This window comes from Macrotis lagotis, chromosome 2 (genome assembly GCF_037893015.1).
Source record: "Macrotis lagotis isolate mMagLag1 chromosome 2, bilby.v1.9.chrom.fasta, whole genome shotgun sequence".
Taxonomy (NCBI): domain Eukaryota; kingdom Metazoa; phylum Chordata; class Mammalia; order Peramelemorphia; family Peramelidae; genus Macrotis; species Macrotis lagotis.
The window spans coordinates 43,740,663-43,759,426 of record NC_133659.1 but is presented as its reverse complement, the minus strand read 5'-3'; the positions used below and the strand labels follow the sequence as shown (position 1 = coordinate 43,759,426).

Here is an 18,764-nt window from a genome sequence, read left to right as displayed (position 1 = left end):
AGGGTAGGTGAATATTCAGAGTGAGGAGATCCAAGAGGAAGGGTAGTAAGGAAGCTGGTGTAACATGGTAGAGAAAGTTCTGGGTCATCTGTAAAAATGAAGGTGTTAGATAGATTCTGAAGTTCCTTTGAGCTCTAGCTCTATGACCCTAGAATCCTAGGATCAAACGATGCCTCTGAGAAACTGAACAGAGAGGACAGAAGAAATTATTATTAGCAGATGGTAGATGAATGGATTGATAGCGAGACTTTTGGAAATCCAAAAGTTATTATCTGAATTTGAATTAAGTTATATAAATGTGCAGCAGTGGGGAAGACTGCCCCTCCAAGAGAAGGGAATTCTGCAAATGTCTAAGTTATTATTTAACTCACCAACATAAGGAATGAAAAGCACCACTTCTAGGTCAGGGGCTTTTCACCTTCCCATTCATACATTTTTGGAATACTTCTGTTTCTGCCCTCTTACTCCTTTTCAAAATGATAATTCCTACCAAATACAAGGCAGATATGATGCTGCCTATTCCTTTCACAAAGCTGAGCATTTAGAACATCACTGCCTAAGAGGTAGTATTAGCTCCTAGGATTGGCTCAGAAGTGGAGAGTGGGAGGGGGCCTTGGAGATCATCTAATTTAATTTTTTCATTTTACAGATGTACCCTAGGATGCAGAGTCCCAAACTCTGGGTTTGCATAGATGACTAGAGAGAGACTTTTGCCAATTCATATCACTATGGTTTATTTTTCTCCCGCCCAGAATTGTCTTTGGTATAAACTTCAGAGTAGTTATCCTATAGCTCATATTAGTTTCCACAGATGAGAAGAAAGGAGTGCCCAAATCCCATACAAGTATTTAAGATAATAATGTACATAATGGATATAGGACAGTCTAATCTCTAATCTACAGAAAATACAGATAATATATAAAGGATTCATTAGCAATTCATAAATTGTTAATGTTGAGGACCAAGATGTTTTTGTCACACCGGTAATTCGGGTTTTCTAGCTCCAACTCCCAAGTAGTCTTTTCCTATGTCATAAGCATCTAGGGTCTACATATTTCTTTGTCCTAAATCTGTTTTCTCATAAGAACTTGTTTTGTGGACAAAACATATTTTCCTATTCGTTAAGTCTCTTAATATTTCATGTTCTGTGGTATTTGAAAAATGCTCCTAGACAATGACCCAGTCCTTAAAAAAATCAGTCAAACTTAAGATATATTACTTTGATGACTCATGTTCAAGAGGTCACCCAAAAGGAAATTGTGTGTGCTTTGAACATAGGACTAACCAAAGAAGAATCTGAAAAATTACCTTTTCATTTAGGCCCCTTGCTAAGAGGCTGAGAGCCTCGGAAATTCCTAAAAACCTACATAACTTTGTCAACTCATTGCTATTAAGTTGCAACTTCCTACCCAACTTCCCTTTACAAAATAGACACCCCTGGGCAATGAGAAGAAAAGGGATGTGGGATCAAGGATCTCCCCATGCTTTCTGGAATTTGGAGTCTAGAGCTACAATGACAAGATTGGATGCATTTTATTAAAGTCTCAGTCTTTTGCTAATGTTACAAATATGCAAAATATGTATATTTATATCTGTGGTTTCATTAAAAATAGAGTGACTGGTAAGATAGGATACTGTCTAGGCTAATAGAGTGTACATATCAGTATACTAATCAGACCATTTTTTAAAAAAATTTTTTTAATTTATTTAAGGTACTGGGGGTTAAGTGACTTGCCCAAGGTCACACAGCTAGGCAATTATTAAGTGTCTGAGGCAGCATTTGAACTCAGGTCCTCCTGATTCCAGGACTGGTGCTCTTGCCACTGTACCGTCTATCTGCCCCCCCGATAATTATTAATATTATATATAAGTTGGTAAATTTAAAGTTTTGTTTTAGGCACAAGGTTCACCCAGGTTATTAGTATCAAAGATGAGATTTGAACCCAGCCCTCAATTCACTGTACACTGTTACCTCTATGCATTACAGATTTAGCACTGTCTTTGGGGCTATTCCTCCAACCTTGTGGTTTGGCATCTTCAGAGGCAAAGATGATTAATCCTACTCAGGATTGTAGGGGTAACCCTTTAGAGCTGGGTTTCTAGCAGGGTCACTTATGAGCCCCTATTGTCAATAGCATTTACTTAGATGGTATAGTAAGGCCAATTAGTACAAACCATCACCCTCCCACTTCCAAGTTTGGGAAATATTTTCTCACAAGTCATCACGGGTCCATGGGGAGATTGGATCTAACTACAGAGAACATATATGACTAAATCATGAGCTTACAATTCCTGTTGACTGGAAGTCATTTCCCACCGTCCTCTTTGATGCAAGGGGTCATGCTTCTTGAAGGAGCGTCTTCCTTTCAGTGGTTATCAATCTGTATCCACATTTGTCTTTTTCTTTTTCTACTCCTGGATGGATGGGTTGTCCATTGGTGATCCAGTTTCTCCTATGACATGAACAATAAGGGAGGCAAAGGAATTTATTATTCCCTCGGGGTTCATTCATCCAAAATCTGCTGTCTTCTGGTACAAATAGAAATGTTAGCCTCCTTCAGGAGATTCAGAGTCCACAGTCTTTGCAACTGGACAGTCTTCTGTTTAAATTTCTCCAGCCATTTAAAACCCCTGGAGCTAGTAGTTAGCTGTTTGTTTAGTCCAAAAACTTTTCCTTGCTTGTAAAGAGATCACAAAGCTTGCACACTTATAGGACAGTGAAATTGCTTTCATAGAAATAGAACCTAAAAAAAATGTCTTATACAAATATGCAAAATTAAAAAAAAGGCAAAAGAAGGAAGCAGGGTAGGGTCGTTATTTTCTCCAATTTAATTTAGACTTTGATATACAAAAGTCAGCTTTGAGGGAGAGTTGAGTGTCAATTTACCGCTTGGAAATGAGCATTAGAATCAGCATTTTTGACTTTTTGTTTTGTTGGTTGTCTAGACTTAAGAAAGTGATGGGAGAAAACTTTAATAATAAAAATTAAAATGAAAAGTGGTCATATTTTCTTTTGGGGGGGCAGACCCAGTATGAATAGATAGATATAGATATAGACATATCTATGTCTATATCTATACACACATATATAGATATAGATATAGATATCGTTAAACTCAATGACACAATGGGGAAGGAAATAGTGAGAGACACAATTTCAACTAATATATCTGCTTAGAAATATTTATGCACATACTCTATAGATTGATAAGACAGTCTCCAAACTTTTATTAAACATATACCGTATAACAGATACAGGGATTAATTGTCTCCAAAGAGTTGCGTTCAACCTGTGAAATAGCACGCATATATAACTAAATAGAAGATGTCCTTGAAGTAGTTCGGAGACATGAGCAGCTTCGGTTGAGGAGGAGGTGTTGGAATTGAGGTCTAAAGGTATTCTCAAAGACTGAAGAAGGAGTGCATTCCAGGCCCTGGGACAGCTGGGGCAAAGGCTGGGAATGTCTGGTAGGATGTTGTTTCCAATGAAGAGTAAAGAGGCCAGTTTGGCTGGAATGGAAGGTGTGTCAAGGGTAAACCTGGAAAGGGAAACTGGAGCCAGATTGAGAAGGAAGGGCTTTGCATGTCTAAAGGCAATGGGGAACACGGAGCTTGGAAAGCGGGGGTGGCAGGGACAGAGCAGCATTTGAAGAATATCCATCTGGTGTCTGGGCAAGGATTCTTTGAAGGAACTGGGGATGTTTATCTTGAAAAAGATTTGGTATAGGTAGGTGCATAACCATCTTCATTTCTGGAGGATTATCCTATGCAAGAGATATAAGACAGGAAGGAGGAACAGTGGGTAGTAATGACAAAGAAATAGGTTTGAGTAGGAAATAGCCTTCTAAAAAGGAAGAGTTGCCCCTAGTTAGAGATTTGCCAATCACTGGTCATAGAAGCCGAAAGATGGCTTATCATGTACAGGAGGTCTGAACAGGTCAATAACATGATGGCCAGAGCACTGGATTTGGAGTTAGGAAATCTGAGGGAGGCTTGTGTGAGCTACTTGGTATGTTGGCAACTGGAGGATCTCTTGAGCTGAGGAATTTCAGAGCTGTTTTAGGCTGTGCTGATCATTTCCATCTAATTATTCGGCATGGGCAAGGGTGAGGGATCAAGTTATCTGGATCGAGATGAACTGCCTCACAAAGGGAGCAGGTTAAAAAAGAATAGCCTGCCAAACAGTAGTGGGAACTAAACTTGGTCTTTGGGGGAAAAAAGACTTGAGTTTGAATCCTGCTTAGCTGTGTGGACATGGGCAAGTCATTCAATGGCACTCAGTCCCAATTTCTTCATCCACAAAATAGGAACAGGATAGCACCTATCCAATAGGAATATTGTATAGATCAAACATTGTATATGAGTTTGTAAATATACAAACTCATACACACATACACACAAAACATATAGTTCTCTATAAACCTTAGAACAATAAGTAAATGCTACCTAGTATGATTATTTCAGTTTGTGTGAAATGCAAAAGGTGCCATGGGGCTTGTGTGGGGGTGGGTACAGAAAGGATGCCTGCATCACTATACTATGGACCACAGGTTTTCTGGGAATCTTACAATTTGGGGTATGTAGAAGGGGGCAAAATACATAAAAAATCCAATAATGAGACTGATTGTGAGTCCAGAGTGATGAGGTCTGTGCGTATGAGTGTAAGGAAGAACCAAACAATGAAATTTTAGGGATGAAGGCAAGTCCTGGGGATCCTCCCAGCAGGAAAATTGAAGTTAGTCTAGCTAAAGGCATGTGCCCACACCCCCACACACCCCTTCTCTCTACCCCCCAACCCCCACACAATTGCTAGAAAGAAAACTTTCCAGGGTTTCTGACTCAGACATTATGGTGTGTGTGTCATTAAAAGAAATCTGAGATGGAGAATGACTCTCTGCAGACCTTTGTGCTTCTTATTACCTGGGTGACTTTGGGAAAATGAGAGTTGGAGTAAGCAAATTACTTCTACCAACTCTTTCAGTTCTAAATCTATGAAACTAAACAATGCAAATAGGGATAAATGACTTTTCCCCTTTAAGAGTCTTCTAGTTTCCAGAATTATAGCTTCCGGGTTGGAATGGACTTTAGAGGTCACCTGATTTGATCTGTTTATTTTACAGATGTGGAAACTGAGACCCAGTTAAGCAGCTTGCCCATGGTTAAGCAAGTTAAATAAAACAAGATTTGGCCCTCATGTTATTTGAATCTAAACTCAATGATCTTCCTCTTCCCCCCCCCCAAAAAAAAAGAAAGAAAAGGGAGAAAGGAAAGAAAAGAGAAAATGAAGAAAGGAATAAAGGGAGGAAAGAGGAAAGAAAAGGCAGAAGGAAGAAAAGAAAGAAAGGAATAGAGAAAGGAATAGAGAGAATGGAAGAGAGGAAAGGAAGAAAGGGAGAAAAGGAGTGGAAAGGAGGAAGGAAAGGAAGAAAAGAAAGAAGGAAAGAGGAAGGAAGGGAGTGATGAAGGAGAAAAGAAGAGAGAGAAAATTCATTAAGCTTCACCATGTGAAAAGTATTCTAAAAGGGGGAAGGAAACACAAATAGAAAAAATGAGAAAGTACCTATTCTCAGGGTGTTCACATACTACTGGGGGGGGGGGAGGAATACATACAAGAAGTCTCAGTTGTACATAAGATGGAAGGGCCATGATCCTCAGAGTTCATCAGCAAAGTGAACAGAAATGCATCTTTTTCAATGTTGCTTCCACTGATAAAAATCAAGGCCTTTTCTTTCTCAGCCTTCAGTATCTGAGGCTGCTGAGGAAGCAGGGGACCAACATCTGCAAAATCAGTTGCCAGGTCAAATCTTCCAAGAAGGTTCTTTCCCAGTAAACGTGTCAAGAGCTGTACTAGAAGCATGGTTCATGGTTTGGAGGGCTCTGTTCCTCCTAAGGCCCTAGGCATAATGGGTCACTGGTGCCAGTGGCTGGTGATGATGGCAAACAAGGATATTCAATGGCGCTTTGTCCTGAAAACTTAGAGATTTTTCAAAAAAGAGTGATCTTTGAAGAGCAGTAAATCCGACTGGGATCATTATTTTCATAATGGATATCTAATCATAATTATTATTGTTATCAGTATGCCGCTATTCCTAGAATCCAATATTTCATTATTGTGGATATCCTTTACACTAATTTAGGACTTGATAGAAAGTCTTAGAAGTTTGCTATGGACACCAGAGGGACTTGTTTCTCCATATTTGGCAAATTTGGTGCCAGTGATTGGTGACGATGGCAAACAAGGATATTCAATAATACTTTCTCCCGCTTTCCCTCCCCTCCCCTCCTTTCCTCTCCTCTCCTCAAATTTTTATATTAACCTGGCTATTACTCTATTTTTCCTTCACCAAGATTCCCCTCACTGCCATCCAAATTAGCAAAAATCATAGAACCATAGATTTAGGACTGAAAAGAACCCTTAAAGTCCATCTAGTCTAACCACTCATTTTCATTTAAAGAAGATGAGTCTGAGAGTGGTTGAATGATTCACCCAGAAAGACACGCCTCGGACACGTTCTACCTTTGTGTCATGGGCCATCACTTACTTTCCTTTAGCGTCAGTGTCCTCATCTATAAAATGGGGACAACAATAGCAGTGCTTCTAAATCTAGGGTTCAACGCCCTGCCCCTCAGCACCATGGAAGTTACAACACTCACATGTCCATAAATATGGGCCACATAGAGCCCAGATACCTCTTACTCCCTGGGTACAGTAGCTGTCTATGAGGAAACTCTCTGGAGCCTCCGTGCATCCTGGCCTGTGGATACCAATGTGCTTGGCTTGAGGTAGTCTGGCTCCAAAGGATTCCCTGTGGAAGCCCCTCCAGGGTCTATTTACCCATGCCCAACCATGTAGGCGGTTCCGGCATAGATAGTAACAGTGGGGCTCTTTCTCTAGCTTCCTTCCAATCAAGACTTAAATTCTTCATTTATGTTTAAAGCTAGGGGAGGAGGGGCAAGGGAAAGGGAGAGGAGGGGATGGGTAGAAAGCTCTACAAAACCCAACAGTATCTGAAATATTTTCCAAAAAAGTATTTTTAAATAAAGTCAACAAAGTCTCTCCTCTCCGCCTTCTCCCCCTTCCTTTTCTCCCCCCCACTCATACACATTCCTCTCCTTCCTTCACTGCCTAAAACACTGGCCCATTGTGCTGGGGCCTGGAGGCTGAGATGTGAGTACAAGCAGAGCAAGAACGTCCCAAGGCCAAGGAAGGGAAGTTGAGAAAACCCACTCTCCCATCCCTACCCCTCTCCCCAACCAAAGCAAAGCAAAAGTGCTTCAAATTCTGTCCCTTGAAATAATCCCAAAGCACCCCACTGGAGGCAAGGAGGTGACTGGGTAGCTACTGGGAAATTTATATCACGACCAGGACCTAGAATGGGAGAAGCAATGTTTTGCAAGCTAATTTCCAGATACATCTTACTTTCAAATGTTGTTATTTGTCCGTCATTCTTGAGGAAGACCATGACATCAGGTGAATCCCATGCAGGTGAACTGGATTTAAGTGAGGGAGGAGGAGGGGTCATTTACGTTTTTCTCCTGAGTCATATGGACCAGGACAACTGGAGGTGAACCTGGACGCAGTGGGAGACTTGACCTTTTTAAACTAAGGTCTTTTATAGGTCTCGGTTTAACTGAGACTTTCAAATGGTCAGATAATAGGAGGAGACATCCATGATCCTGGGGGAAAGATGCTGAGTGTGGAGGGAGAAAACTTGCGTCTGAATTCCACTCGGCCACTTAGTGGTCTTAACCTCCCAAAGCCTCAATTTCTTCACCTGTAAAATGAGTTATTTGTAGGCTCAAAGATTTAAAGTGAGCCAAAATGTCACTGAGTCCAACCACCTCATTTTACAGATGAGGAAACAAAAACTCAAAAAAGTGAGGTGATTTGTCTAGGATCATCCAGCTAGCTCCTACTTGTCTGAGGTGGGATGTGCATTCAGATCTGCTTGACTCCCAGTCCTGTACTCTACCCAGATACCATATTTGCCTCTCGGTGGACAGGGTGATCCAGGTCTAGTTGTAATATCATGTATATAAATTCACAATGTTTAATTCTCTAACGTATGTTAACGTAATTTTTCCTCGTTAGATTGTATGCTCCCCGAAGACAGGCACTGTGTGCCCTCCTTTACTTTGTCTTCTTAGTCCTTAGCATTCTAGACACCAAGCTTCATCAATTCTTGTTGACTGCTACATGCTGGGGATAAAACTCCAGTTAATATTATATGAATGGGTGGGCGGCTAGGTGGCGCACTGGTCTTGGAGTCAGGAGTACCTGAGTTCAAATCCAGCCTCAGACACTTAATAATTACCTAGCTGTGGCCTTGGGAAAGCCAGTTAACCCCACTGCCTTGCAAAAACCAATATATACATACATGCATACATACATATATATGTATATATATACATACATATATGTATATATATACATACATATACATATATATATGTATATATATATATATGAATAGGTCCTGTAGTTGGGAAAATTTGCATCCAAATTCCTCCTCCTACCCTTATTAGCTGTGTGATCCCAGGTAAGTCACTTAACCTCTGTCTGACTCAGCTTCTTCATCTGTAAAATGGAGCTCGTATAGGACACATCTCCCAGAATCCTTGTGAAAATAAAATGATTAATATTTGTGAAGTGCTCATCATAGTGTCTCAGACATATACAAATGATAGTCATTATTTGGATTGGATAGTTCTTGCCCTCGAAGGATTTGCACACTCAAAGATAGATAACACAAGGTATATACAAAAGAGGTATAAAGTGATTGGTGATGGTGGTGGGGGAATTCTAACAAAGGTGCAATCAAGAGAGACCTCTTGAAGGTTTCTAAAGGAATCAGATAAGGATGAAGAGGAACCACATCTCCTTTCTTTTGATTATTTAAAAATTAGAATGATGAATCCTTTAAAAACAACCAAACTTCTCCTAAAGCTGAAATGTGCTAGATATGGCAAGGATCTATGAATTGTTGTTTTGTGCTGCAACAGCAGGCAGTTTCAAGGGGTGGGGCACTGTTCTGGTGCATCATGTTCTGGAAGCCAGAGCCTGCACCTCTTCCCTAGGAAAATTAGTCAATGAATGAACAATTCTTCATTTTGAAAAGAGGGATGTGTGTGTGTGCATGTGTGTTTGCGTGTGTATGCGGTAGGGCAAGTCCTAAATGTTCCCTTTCTTACTCTCAGATCCCTGAGTCCCAGTTGTCTCCCACTCTAAATAAATACTCTTTTCAGACCTTTTAAGTAGATGACCAGCCCAACTATGAATGTTCCAATAATCACATGGAGCTGTCATCTCATCAAGGTGGTTATTCTGGTCAATGATGCAACACTGATTCCAAACTATTCATCCCTGACCATCCTAGCCACTCCTGTCCATCTCCTTCTGCAAATCCATCACCAAGATGCTGTGGACCATCATCCCATTCTCTCAATTACACTTGGCTAACAATGGAGCACACAGCAGCGTGGGGATGGGAAATGGAATGTCAGTCAAGAACCACAGCAAGCAGGTTAGTTTGACTGATGTGACAGAGGGTGTGAAAGGAATCATAAACTGCCTGCCACTTAGCTCTTGCTCTGACCACTGAGCAACCCATTTTTGTTTTTGTCAAATATCTCTCTGATAGAGTTCACTCAGCAGTCACATCTATTTTGCAGAGGGCGCACATGGATAATAAGCTTGGTCCACAATGGAATGGCCCCATTGCCTTGGAGAAATGATGCAGATGCCAAAGTTCCCTCTAAAATAAAGGCCCAACTTTTCAACAACAATATAATAATAACAGCTGGCATTTCTATAGCTCATGGGCCGGGCACTGTTAAATCTGGACGGTTATGTCATTTGATCCTCTCAACAACTCAGGGAGATAGGCGCTATGTTTATCTTCATTTTACAGTTGAAGAAATTGAGGCAGATTGAGGTTAAGTGACTTGCCTGGGGTCCTAGAACTAGTGTCAGAGTCCAGAACTTTATCCACTATTTTGCTGAACAACCAAAAAACCAATTAGCTTTTAGATCTGCCTGAAAAATACCTTTATCCTGGAGCATCAATAAAACAAAAATCAAAGAATTCACTCTTTCAAAAAAAGAAACCATTTTATTTTAAATAATAAGAACAACTCAAATTGCATAATTCCTTAAGGGTTTATAAAATGCTTTCTTCCCAATCTGCTAAGGTAGGCAAAGTAAATATTATCATCCCTTTAGGTTGTAATCTTTGAGGGCAGGGACTGTCTTTTTCCTCTGTTTTAAACATTCAGTGTTTAGCACGGGCTTGGGACATTTTAGCCATCTAATAAATGTTTATTAATTATTGCTTGATCTCTAGTTTGCAAATGAAAAGACTGAGGGTCAGAGCAGTTCCTATGTGGACACCTGATTCTCCAGATATAGAAAGAAATGTTTACACAGTAAGGAAGTAAGTAACAAGGAGGTTTAATGAAATCCATTAGGGTCTCAATTTCCTTCTTTCTTCCTCCTTTTTTTCTTTAATCCTTTCTTTTTTTCCTCCCTTTTTTCTTCCTTCTATCTTTCTTGCCTCCTTTTTTCCTCCCTTTCTCTTTTCCTCCCTCCTTCCCTCCATTCTTTCTTCCTTTTCTTCCTTCCTTCCTTCCTTCCTTCCTTCCTTCCTTCCTTCCTTCCTTCCTTCCTTCTTTTCATCTTCTTCCAACCTTTTTTCCTTCTTCCTTCTTACAGTCTTCCTACCTTTCTTGTTCCTTCTTTCCTTTTCCTTTCTTCCTTCCCTCTTTTACAAAGGGATATTTACATACACATACATATATAGATACATACATACATACATACATATATTTACATATACAAAATTAGTCCCCAACCCATGAGAGATATAATTCCATCTTCTTTCCCTACTACCACTACCACCTTGAGGGCAGGAGAGAAGGGCTGAAGGAACTTGTTTTATTAAGTTAATAGCTTATCTCATTTCCTCTGGAGCAAAGTTCCAGTCTCAAATCCAGAATCCCTTCAAGCTAGAATCCCAGCCTCTCTAGCTTCTTCAGGCCTGTCTAAATGATCACATCTGAATTGTTGGGTATGATGGTATAGTGGTGGGTCGGTGAGAATGCTGGCTAAAAGGTTGTTCATAATTTCAAAAAGAAAACAAGGAAATTGAAGAGTATAAAAGAATAATTTTGAAAACCCCAAAGGATTGAAAATATAAAAGGAGTGGGAACTACTTAGCCTGAAAAAGAGAAAGGAAGACAAATGGGGGTTTATGAAGCCTCATCAATTGGGTCATCAGGCTGGAGGGGGAGGAGGTTGAGAGAGGAGGACTAACTGGAATGTCTACAAGCTAAAAAAGCTGCTTGTAGACACAGATTGGGGGGATATGACTGCCCCAGAATGTCACTGAATCTGTAGTTTGTTTGCTTGTCCTTCAGGAGATCAAGACAATTTTTACTCTCTGTGAAGACTGTCCCAGCCAACCCAATGCACCTCGAGCTCCTTCATCCCTGTTCACCTGGTGCCCTTCTGGTCAGCACCACACAGCATCTGACTCTTCTCTAATGGTATCATGACTGCTATGGTTCCTCCAGCTAGATTGGGCACTCCTAAAGAACAGAGAGAGAATGCCTTAGAAATTTCTGGAAAAATAGCCTAGAAGCTGGGCAAATACTCTCAATGAGGAAAACAGTTGGCCCTTAGGTGACATTTTAAGGTTTACAAGGCATTTTACATACATTTTCTCATTTGATTTTCATGACAGCTCTGTGAGGTAGGTGCTTGAAGCTCATTTAAGAATTAGGAATCTGAGGCTAAGAGATGTTAAGAAATTTGTCCAAGGTCCCATGGCTAATAATTGTCAATAGGAGGATTCCAACTCAAGTCTTCTGTCTTACTCTTTTATCATAGCTCCTACTCTGATGCCTCATAGAGGTGATCTACCCTGGATTCTTAAGGGTTTCTACCAGTGAAGAAAAAAATTCTTCCAACATTATCATTTACCATCACCGTTATCACCACCACCACCACCACCACTGTCATCATCACCATCATCATCATCATCATCATCATCACCAGCATTTATGTAGTACTTTAAGGTTTCCAAAGTACTTTACAAATATCTCATTTGATCCTCATGACAACCCTGGGAAATAAGTGCTATTATTATCTCCATTTTGTAGATGACAAAATTGAGGCAGACAGATGTTAAATGAATTGCCCAGGGTCATTCAGTTAGAAAGTATATAAGGAGGGATTTGAGTACAGGCCTTCATGACTCCTGGTCTGGTGCACTCTCCTCTGTACCACCTAGTTTTCCATCATGGTTGTTTGAAAAAAGCACCTGATTTAGAGTAGCTGAAAAAAGGTTATTTTAAGGAAGATGGTGACTACTTCTTTGACTCCACTGAAGACTGGGCAAATAGAAATAGTTTGAAATAAATTGAAAGAGAAAGGATCTAGCAAGGAGTCTGAAGGATGCAGAGTCAAGATGATCTGAATTCTAATCCCAGCAACCCTCCTTATTCACTAACCCTTCAGCACTCTAGGTCTCAACTTGTGAATCTGTAGAATGGAAGGGTTGGACTAGATCAGCATTTTAAAAATTCTGTTCTATGAAATCTTGAATTACTATGCAGTCCAAAGGGTTTTAAAAAACAAAGAAAAACGTGTAATGGCAGACAAGCACACTCTGAAAACATCCGTTTTGCCATTATGTTGGTCATGCATATGTATGAATTTAACTAATGAAAACAATGGGAAACAGGAAAACATTTATCTCATCATTGAAAATGTATCTTCTTATTGGTCTAAATCAAGGGTTTTAAAAGGTTTTTTGTGGCATTAACCCCCTTGATTGGCTGGTAAAGAGTATAGACTCCTCCAGAATAATGTTTCTGGTCTATGTTCATAACTGAAGGAAATATGAAATTTCAGGTAGAGATTAGTGAAAATGATGTAAATGTTTTCTCATCTGAGCTCATAAGGCCCTTGAAATATATCCCTGGTATCCTTAGGAATCCTTGGACTCATGTAAAGATTTTCTAATCTAGACTCAACCATTGATTGTTGCACCATTACTCTGACCAAAATACCTCCCAAGGCTATGGGATCAAGGCTGGTAGGTGTGTCAGAGATGGGAAACACCATTCAAGTCTAGGAATATAAAGGCCTTTAGTGGATTCCTTTGTATGGTTGTCTGACCCATAACCTTCTTGGTTTATGAAGTACTAAATTTGGTCCCATTTGAGAGGTCAGGACTCTCCTTGACTATGAACCCTTCTCAACCTTCAACCACCAGTGGAAGAGTTGGGAAAGCCAGTTTACTATTCCAGAACAGTAACTAGTACAAGACTGAAGAGAGGGGAGTTTTAAAAAGATAGCAAACTTACTATTTGTACTAGGGAAGGGTCTGATAATTCAGAACTCCCATTTCTAAGAAGGTCAACTTGTAACAGAAATTCCACTTTGAGACCCAAACTTGTCACAGTGAAAGGGGTGAACTAAGAGTCTGATAGTGGCTAATGTTGCATTTATATACTATCCTGGCAGCCTCAAAAGTAGTTTGTAAATCTTTCTGGGCAGCTTCCAACTCTCCCAAGTAGCAGTGAATGACCAGGATGGTGATGAGTCATGAGAGATGGGAAGAAACATGGGTGGAGCTCAACCTTTTTTTAAAAAAAAATGATGTGTTCTGGGTGGAGGTGTGAGTGGAATTACTAAAACAGAATTTGGCAGTAGCAAACAGGGTGGGTTAGTTATCCCAATGATAATTCTTGAAGCATCAAAGGTGCTACTCCAGACTAAAGTTTGGTTTTTCCATCCCTCTATCACCCCAGAGTGGGAGGTGGAGGAAGCAAGCAGTGGAAATACAGATCCTATTATCTAAAGTTGAAAAAAGAAAGACAGAAGTGGAAATGAATGAATAATAATGAAGAACATTTTATTTAGTGAGTTAACGTTTGACAGATGCTTTCTATGGGTTGTCTCATTTCAGCTTCACAATGCCCCTGTGACCTCGATGTTATAGGTACCATTATTCTTATTTTACAGATAAGTGAAAGTGAAGTAACTTGGCCAGTCATACAGTTTGCAAATATCGAAAGTGGAATTCAAAGTCTGATTTTATGCTTACAGATGATAGAGCATATGGCTGGAGGGTTGAGAGTCTTTGTCTTAGGAATAGATCTACCACCTTGGATCATCTATGTAAAGAAGAAAGGGGTCTGTTTTTAATAAATTTGTTACCTGCTACCATCTAAAAATCACCTAAACATGGAGAGGTCCCAAATGGAAGCCCAACATAGTTATTGCTTAAAAGGCTATTGCTACAGGCCCAATAGGAGTGAGGCATGTATTTATGCAGTTTTAGAAGTAGTCGGTTGGTTCAGTAGATAGAACACTGGGCTTATAGACCAGAAGACCTGAGTTCAAATTTAGCCTCAGACACTTACTAGCTAGGTGACCTTGGGCAACTTAATTTCTGTCCAACTTGGTTTTCTCAACTGTAAAATGGGGATAAAATCCTTCTAGAGTTGTTGTGAACATAAATGAGATAATTTTTGTAAAGTGCTTAGCATTATATATAAGTGCCTATTCTAATTACCCTTTTATATTCCACTGTGTTAATCTCCAGGATCATGTATAAATCTGTCTGGACAGCTTCAAACACTTTACAAGAATGCCAGTATGCCTTATTAGTATAGCAGTGGAGAATCACAGAGATTTGGTCAGTGGGTGACAAATTTAGTGGGTCACAGCATTCTAATGTGAAACAGGCAAAAATATCCAATAAGCCTCTGTCACCTCAGAATCCATATCTGAATCCACAGCAAAGAGGTGCTAAGAATCACACAATTCTTAGCTTTATAAACCTTAATTTAATTGTCAATACACTTGATCTAGCCTTTCCCAACAGCTAACAGGCTGATTCAGTGGAGGCCTTTTTGCTGTAAATGAAGTGAATGGTTGCTAAATGGAAGAATTACCTTCAACTTTGCCCCAAAGATTTCATTAGCCCTAGTGTTTCAAGGATCCTCTCCCAAATCTGCAAGGAATCATACTTCAAAACTCCAACCACGACTTGCCAGATATTTGCTGGGTCTCATACAACACATCTAAACCTCAGGGATGGAGCTGATTCACCTGCAAGATAGATCGTTATCTCAAGTTTCTTTTCCATATAGTTAGATATCCATTTTGATCTTGGTTCTAACAAGTCAGTGGTCTGAACGAACAGAGGGCTGATTCAGAAATGACGCCCATATCAGTAAGCAGGAATTTCCTGCCTATTAAATATAATCAATTTTATATTTCCTGATTTTATCTGATGATTGATGTATCCATGCCTCCAAACTCTCTGCTTAAAGAAAATGTTGGCAATATGTGCTCATGAGACTTCCATATAGTCGATTAGGATTTGGCTTTTTTATTTTTTATTCTTCATCTTCCTCTGTGTCCACTTTTGGCACTGAGATCACTGAGTGTTTTAAGTATGTGTTTAATATATTGTCTAATTCTTGATAGAATTTCTCTACTGGATCATCTGCCAAGTATTTTCATGCAAGACTTCTATCACAAGTACCACTATGATATAATAAATGCCACACACAGCTGAGTGACTCAGTGGTAGTGTGCCAGACCTGGAGTCAGGAAGACTCATCTTTCTGAGTTCAAATCCGTCCAAGACATTTACTAGCTGTATGACCCCAGGCAAGTTTCTAACCTTGTTTGCCTCAATTCTTCAACTGTAAATTGAGCTAGAGAAGGAAAGGGCCAAAGCACTCTAGTATCTTTGCCAAGGAAACCCTAAATTGCGTCACAAAGAATCAGACATGACTGAAATGACTCAACGACAACAACCAGAATGTAGGGTAATAATAACAGCATTTTAAGTTTGAAAAGGGATTTCCGTTGTTATCTCATTTGCTCCTTAGAAAAAATCCCAGGAGATGGATGCTATTATTATGCCCATTTTACAGACAAAGGAAACTGAGTTTGAAAGATTAAATGATTTGTTGAAGGTCCTACAGCTAGTGAAGATCTGAGGGTAGGAGTCTTCCTAACTCATCATCCAGTACACTATGCACTATGCCATTTGCCTATCTAATGAAACTTCTTTTGGAATAATGATTCTTGTTGCTTTGGGGCTTATGATCAGACCAACTGCCCCTTTATTTGCTTATCCAAGAAGAACCTGTAAGCTATATTTCTATTTAGCTGCAACCTTTTTTTGTTTGTTTTAAGGTTTCATTTATAGCAAAAATATCAATTGATCAATGAGTCAACGGGGATTTCTTAAGAGCTTCTATGGGCCAGGCACTGTCCTAAACTCCAGGGATTAACAACAACAATAGTCAGCATTTACACAGAACTTCAGATGTGTTCTCTCATTTGATCCCCACAACACTGGGAAGGAGGGGCTTTTATTATCCCTAGTTTACAGGTAAGGAAACCAAGACTTAAAAAATGTTAAGTGACTTGGCCAGGATCACTAAAGGTCCTTGACAGGTTTTGAACTCAAAGTTTAAGGCTCTGTACATTGCGCTACCCTGATGCCTTCTATGTAGAATGATAAAATTCAGTTGCTCCAGTGATATATATCCAGGGGCAAGGATCTCACAGTGGGAGGATTAATAGCTAAGTTAACATTAGCAGGAAACCTAAATAACTGCACAGTCCTTAAGCATCCTCTGCCCGCTTCATCACCACTTTGTCATTGCCACTGGAAAAGCAGAAAAGGGTCCTGTGGAACAGAAGATCATTTTGTATTTTTCTTTGTTTCATGGGTTGCCATGGCCAGAGCATTCGTCACCTAATGGCCAGCCCTCTAGAGATGAAACTCTGCATATTTAGTTCAGCTGGTTGGTAGAAAGGGGACATTGTATTGACTATGGTCATATTCAAAGTCTTCCCAGCATGGCAGAACTTAACCGAGCATGGGCACCCCTGGCACTGCTTCCTAAATCCAAGGTTAGCTCCTAGCCCCAATGAGGCAGGAAAGCAGTAGGGCTTTATGGAGGTCCAGTTAGTCCTTGGTAAACACATAGCTAAGTGAGATAGGAAAAAAAAATCCCTGTTTCATGGAGCTCTTCTTTTACTAAAAGAAGAATTTGGGGGTTTAATTTGACTTTGGATTAATGACCCCCCAAATTAGCAGTATGATAGGTTATAATTTTCAGGACTGGTGCTTTTAAAGGGAAGGGCAGGAGAGAGAAGAATTGCCTATAATTAAAAGACTGAGTTAGTCAATAATGGGCAAAATTAAATCCCTAACGGTTCTTAATCAGGAGGAAGCAAAATGTCACGCCTCAGCAGAATCTTACTTAATAAGCAGTGGGCCACTGTAGCTCTTAATGAAGAAAGACATGGAAAGGACCTTGTTGTGTACATGGGAATAAATTCATTGCTTAAGCAGAGAAAGACAGCAAGAATCATTCTGTTCAGTCTATAGTAAAAATGGATATGCAAGAATTTGGCTGTGAAAAAAAGCAGTTTATGGCAAAGAAAAATAACCCTTTCTGGAGGCAACTAGGTGGTCCAGTGGTTAGAGCGCCAGCCTTGGAGTCAGAATAAACCTGAGTTCAAATTGATACTTAGCTGTATGACCTTGGGCAAGCCACTTAATTCCATTGCCTTGCCAAAAATCAAAAGGAAAATAACCCTCTCTATCCAAGGATCGCAAATTCTGTTTGAGCAATGTCCTCCCCAGTCTAGAGAGCAGTCCTATAGTAGGGGATGGTCTGTAGGGTTTAAAGTATGTTTGTAAGCTGATATTTGTAGCACTTTGTTAAAGTCTATTTATATGACAACAAACCTAAGAGGTTGCCAATGCTCCAAATGTCCTTGAATGCCAGACTTTGGAAGGAAAGAAGTAGCTGAAAAAGCCAGGACATCGGCTGCTCTGTTACCAGCTGCTATTCTTTGGGAATAAATGGAATGATTGGGGCTGCTTGTGGTGTTTGAGAGAGCATCATAAGTATGTTTTAAGAGAAGGAAGGAAGAAGAAGTGAAAGGAAAGAGAGAAAATGAAAGGAAGGAGGAAAGAAAAAGAGGGAAAGGAAGAAGAGGAGGAAGCAAGGGAAGGACAAAGGGAAGAAAATGAAGGAAGAAGATGGGATAGAAGGAAAGAGGGAGAGAACAATTATATGCAATCTGCCGATTTTCACTGGATAACCTTTCAAAATTTACTTCAGTAAGTTGGTCAAAGAACACAACTCACCTTTGTCTGAGAAAAACCTTATGCCACTACTCTCTGTGGAAGGGGACTGACACTGTTTTCTTTTGAAATACCTTTATGGGGGGGGGTGGCGTAGTGGCGTAGTGGATAAAGCACCGGCCTTGGAGTCAGGAGTACCTGGGTTCAAATCCGGTCTCAGACACTTAATAATTACCTAGCTGTGTGGCCTTGGGCAAGCCACTTAACCCCATTTGCCTTGCAAAAACCTAAAAAAAAATACCTTTATGGAAATTCTGGATCAGATTCACAGAGGGAAATAAACTCCCATGCTCCATATAATCTTATTCCCTTCTTTCCCATTCTGTGGAATTTTTTAATTGAACATAAAAACAATTGTTTCTCTACCAGCTCTTCACCCCTATGCAATGAATGAGAGAAAACATTTCATTTTTCATTGTCTTCCAGTGATTTCTTTTCCCAAAAAGTCCATATTTAAGCTCTCTCATGTTGTGGAAAGAACTCATTCCTAGTTCTTCAGGTGCAAACACCTATTGATTTCGTTCTAAATTTGCTTCTCTCGTATCTAAGAACATCTCTGTAAAGTGCTCT

At 39.9% G+C, this 18,764-nt stretch overlaps 1 long non-coding RNA gene across 1 annotated transcript in view; it reads right to left on the bottom strand.

The window, feature by feature from the left end:
• Positions 1–18,764, bottom strand: part of LOC141512663 (uncharacterized) — a 133,818-nt gene that overhangs the window by 70,612 nt on the left and 44,442 nt on the right. The window contains exon 2 of the long non-coding RNA XR_012475560.1: positions 2,288–2,453. This is a non-coding gene — a long non-coding RNA (uncharacterized LOC141512663). The remainder of the gene's footprint in view (positions 1–2,287; positions 2,454–18,764) is intronic.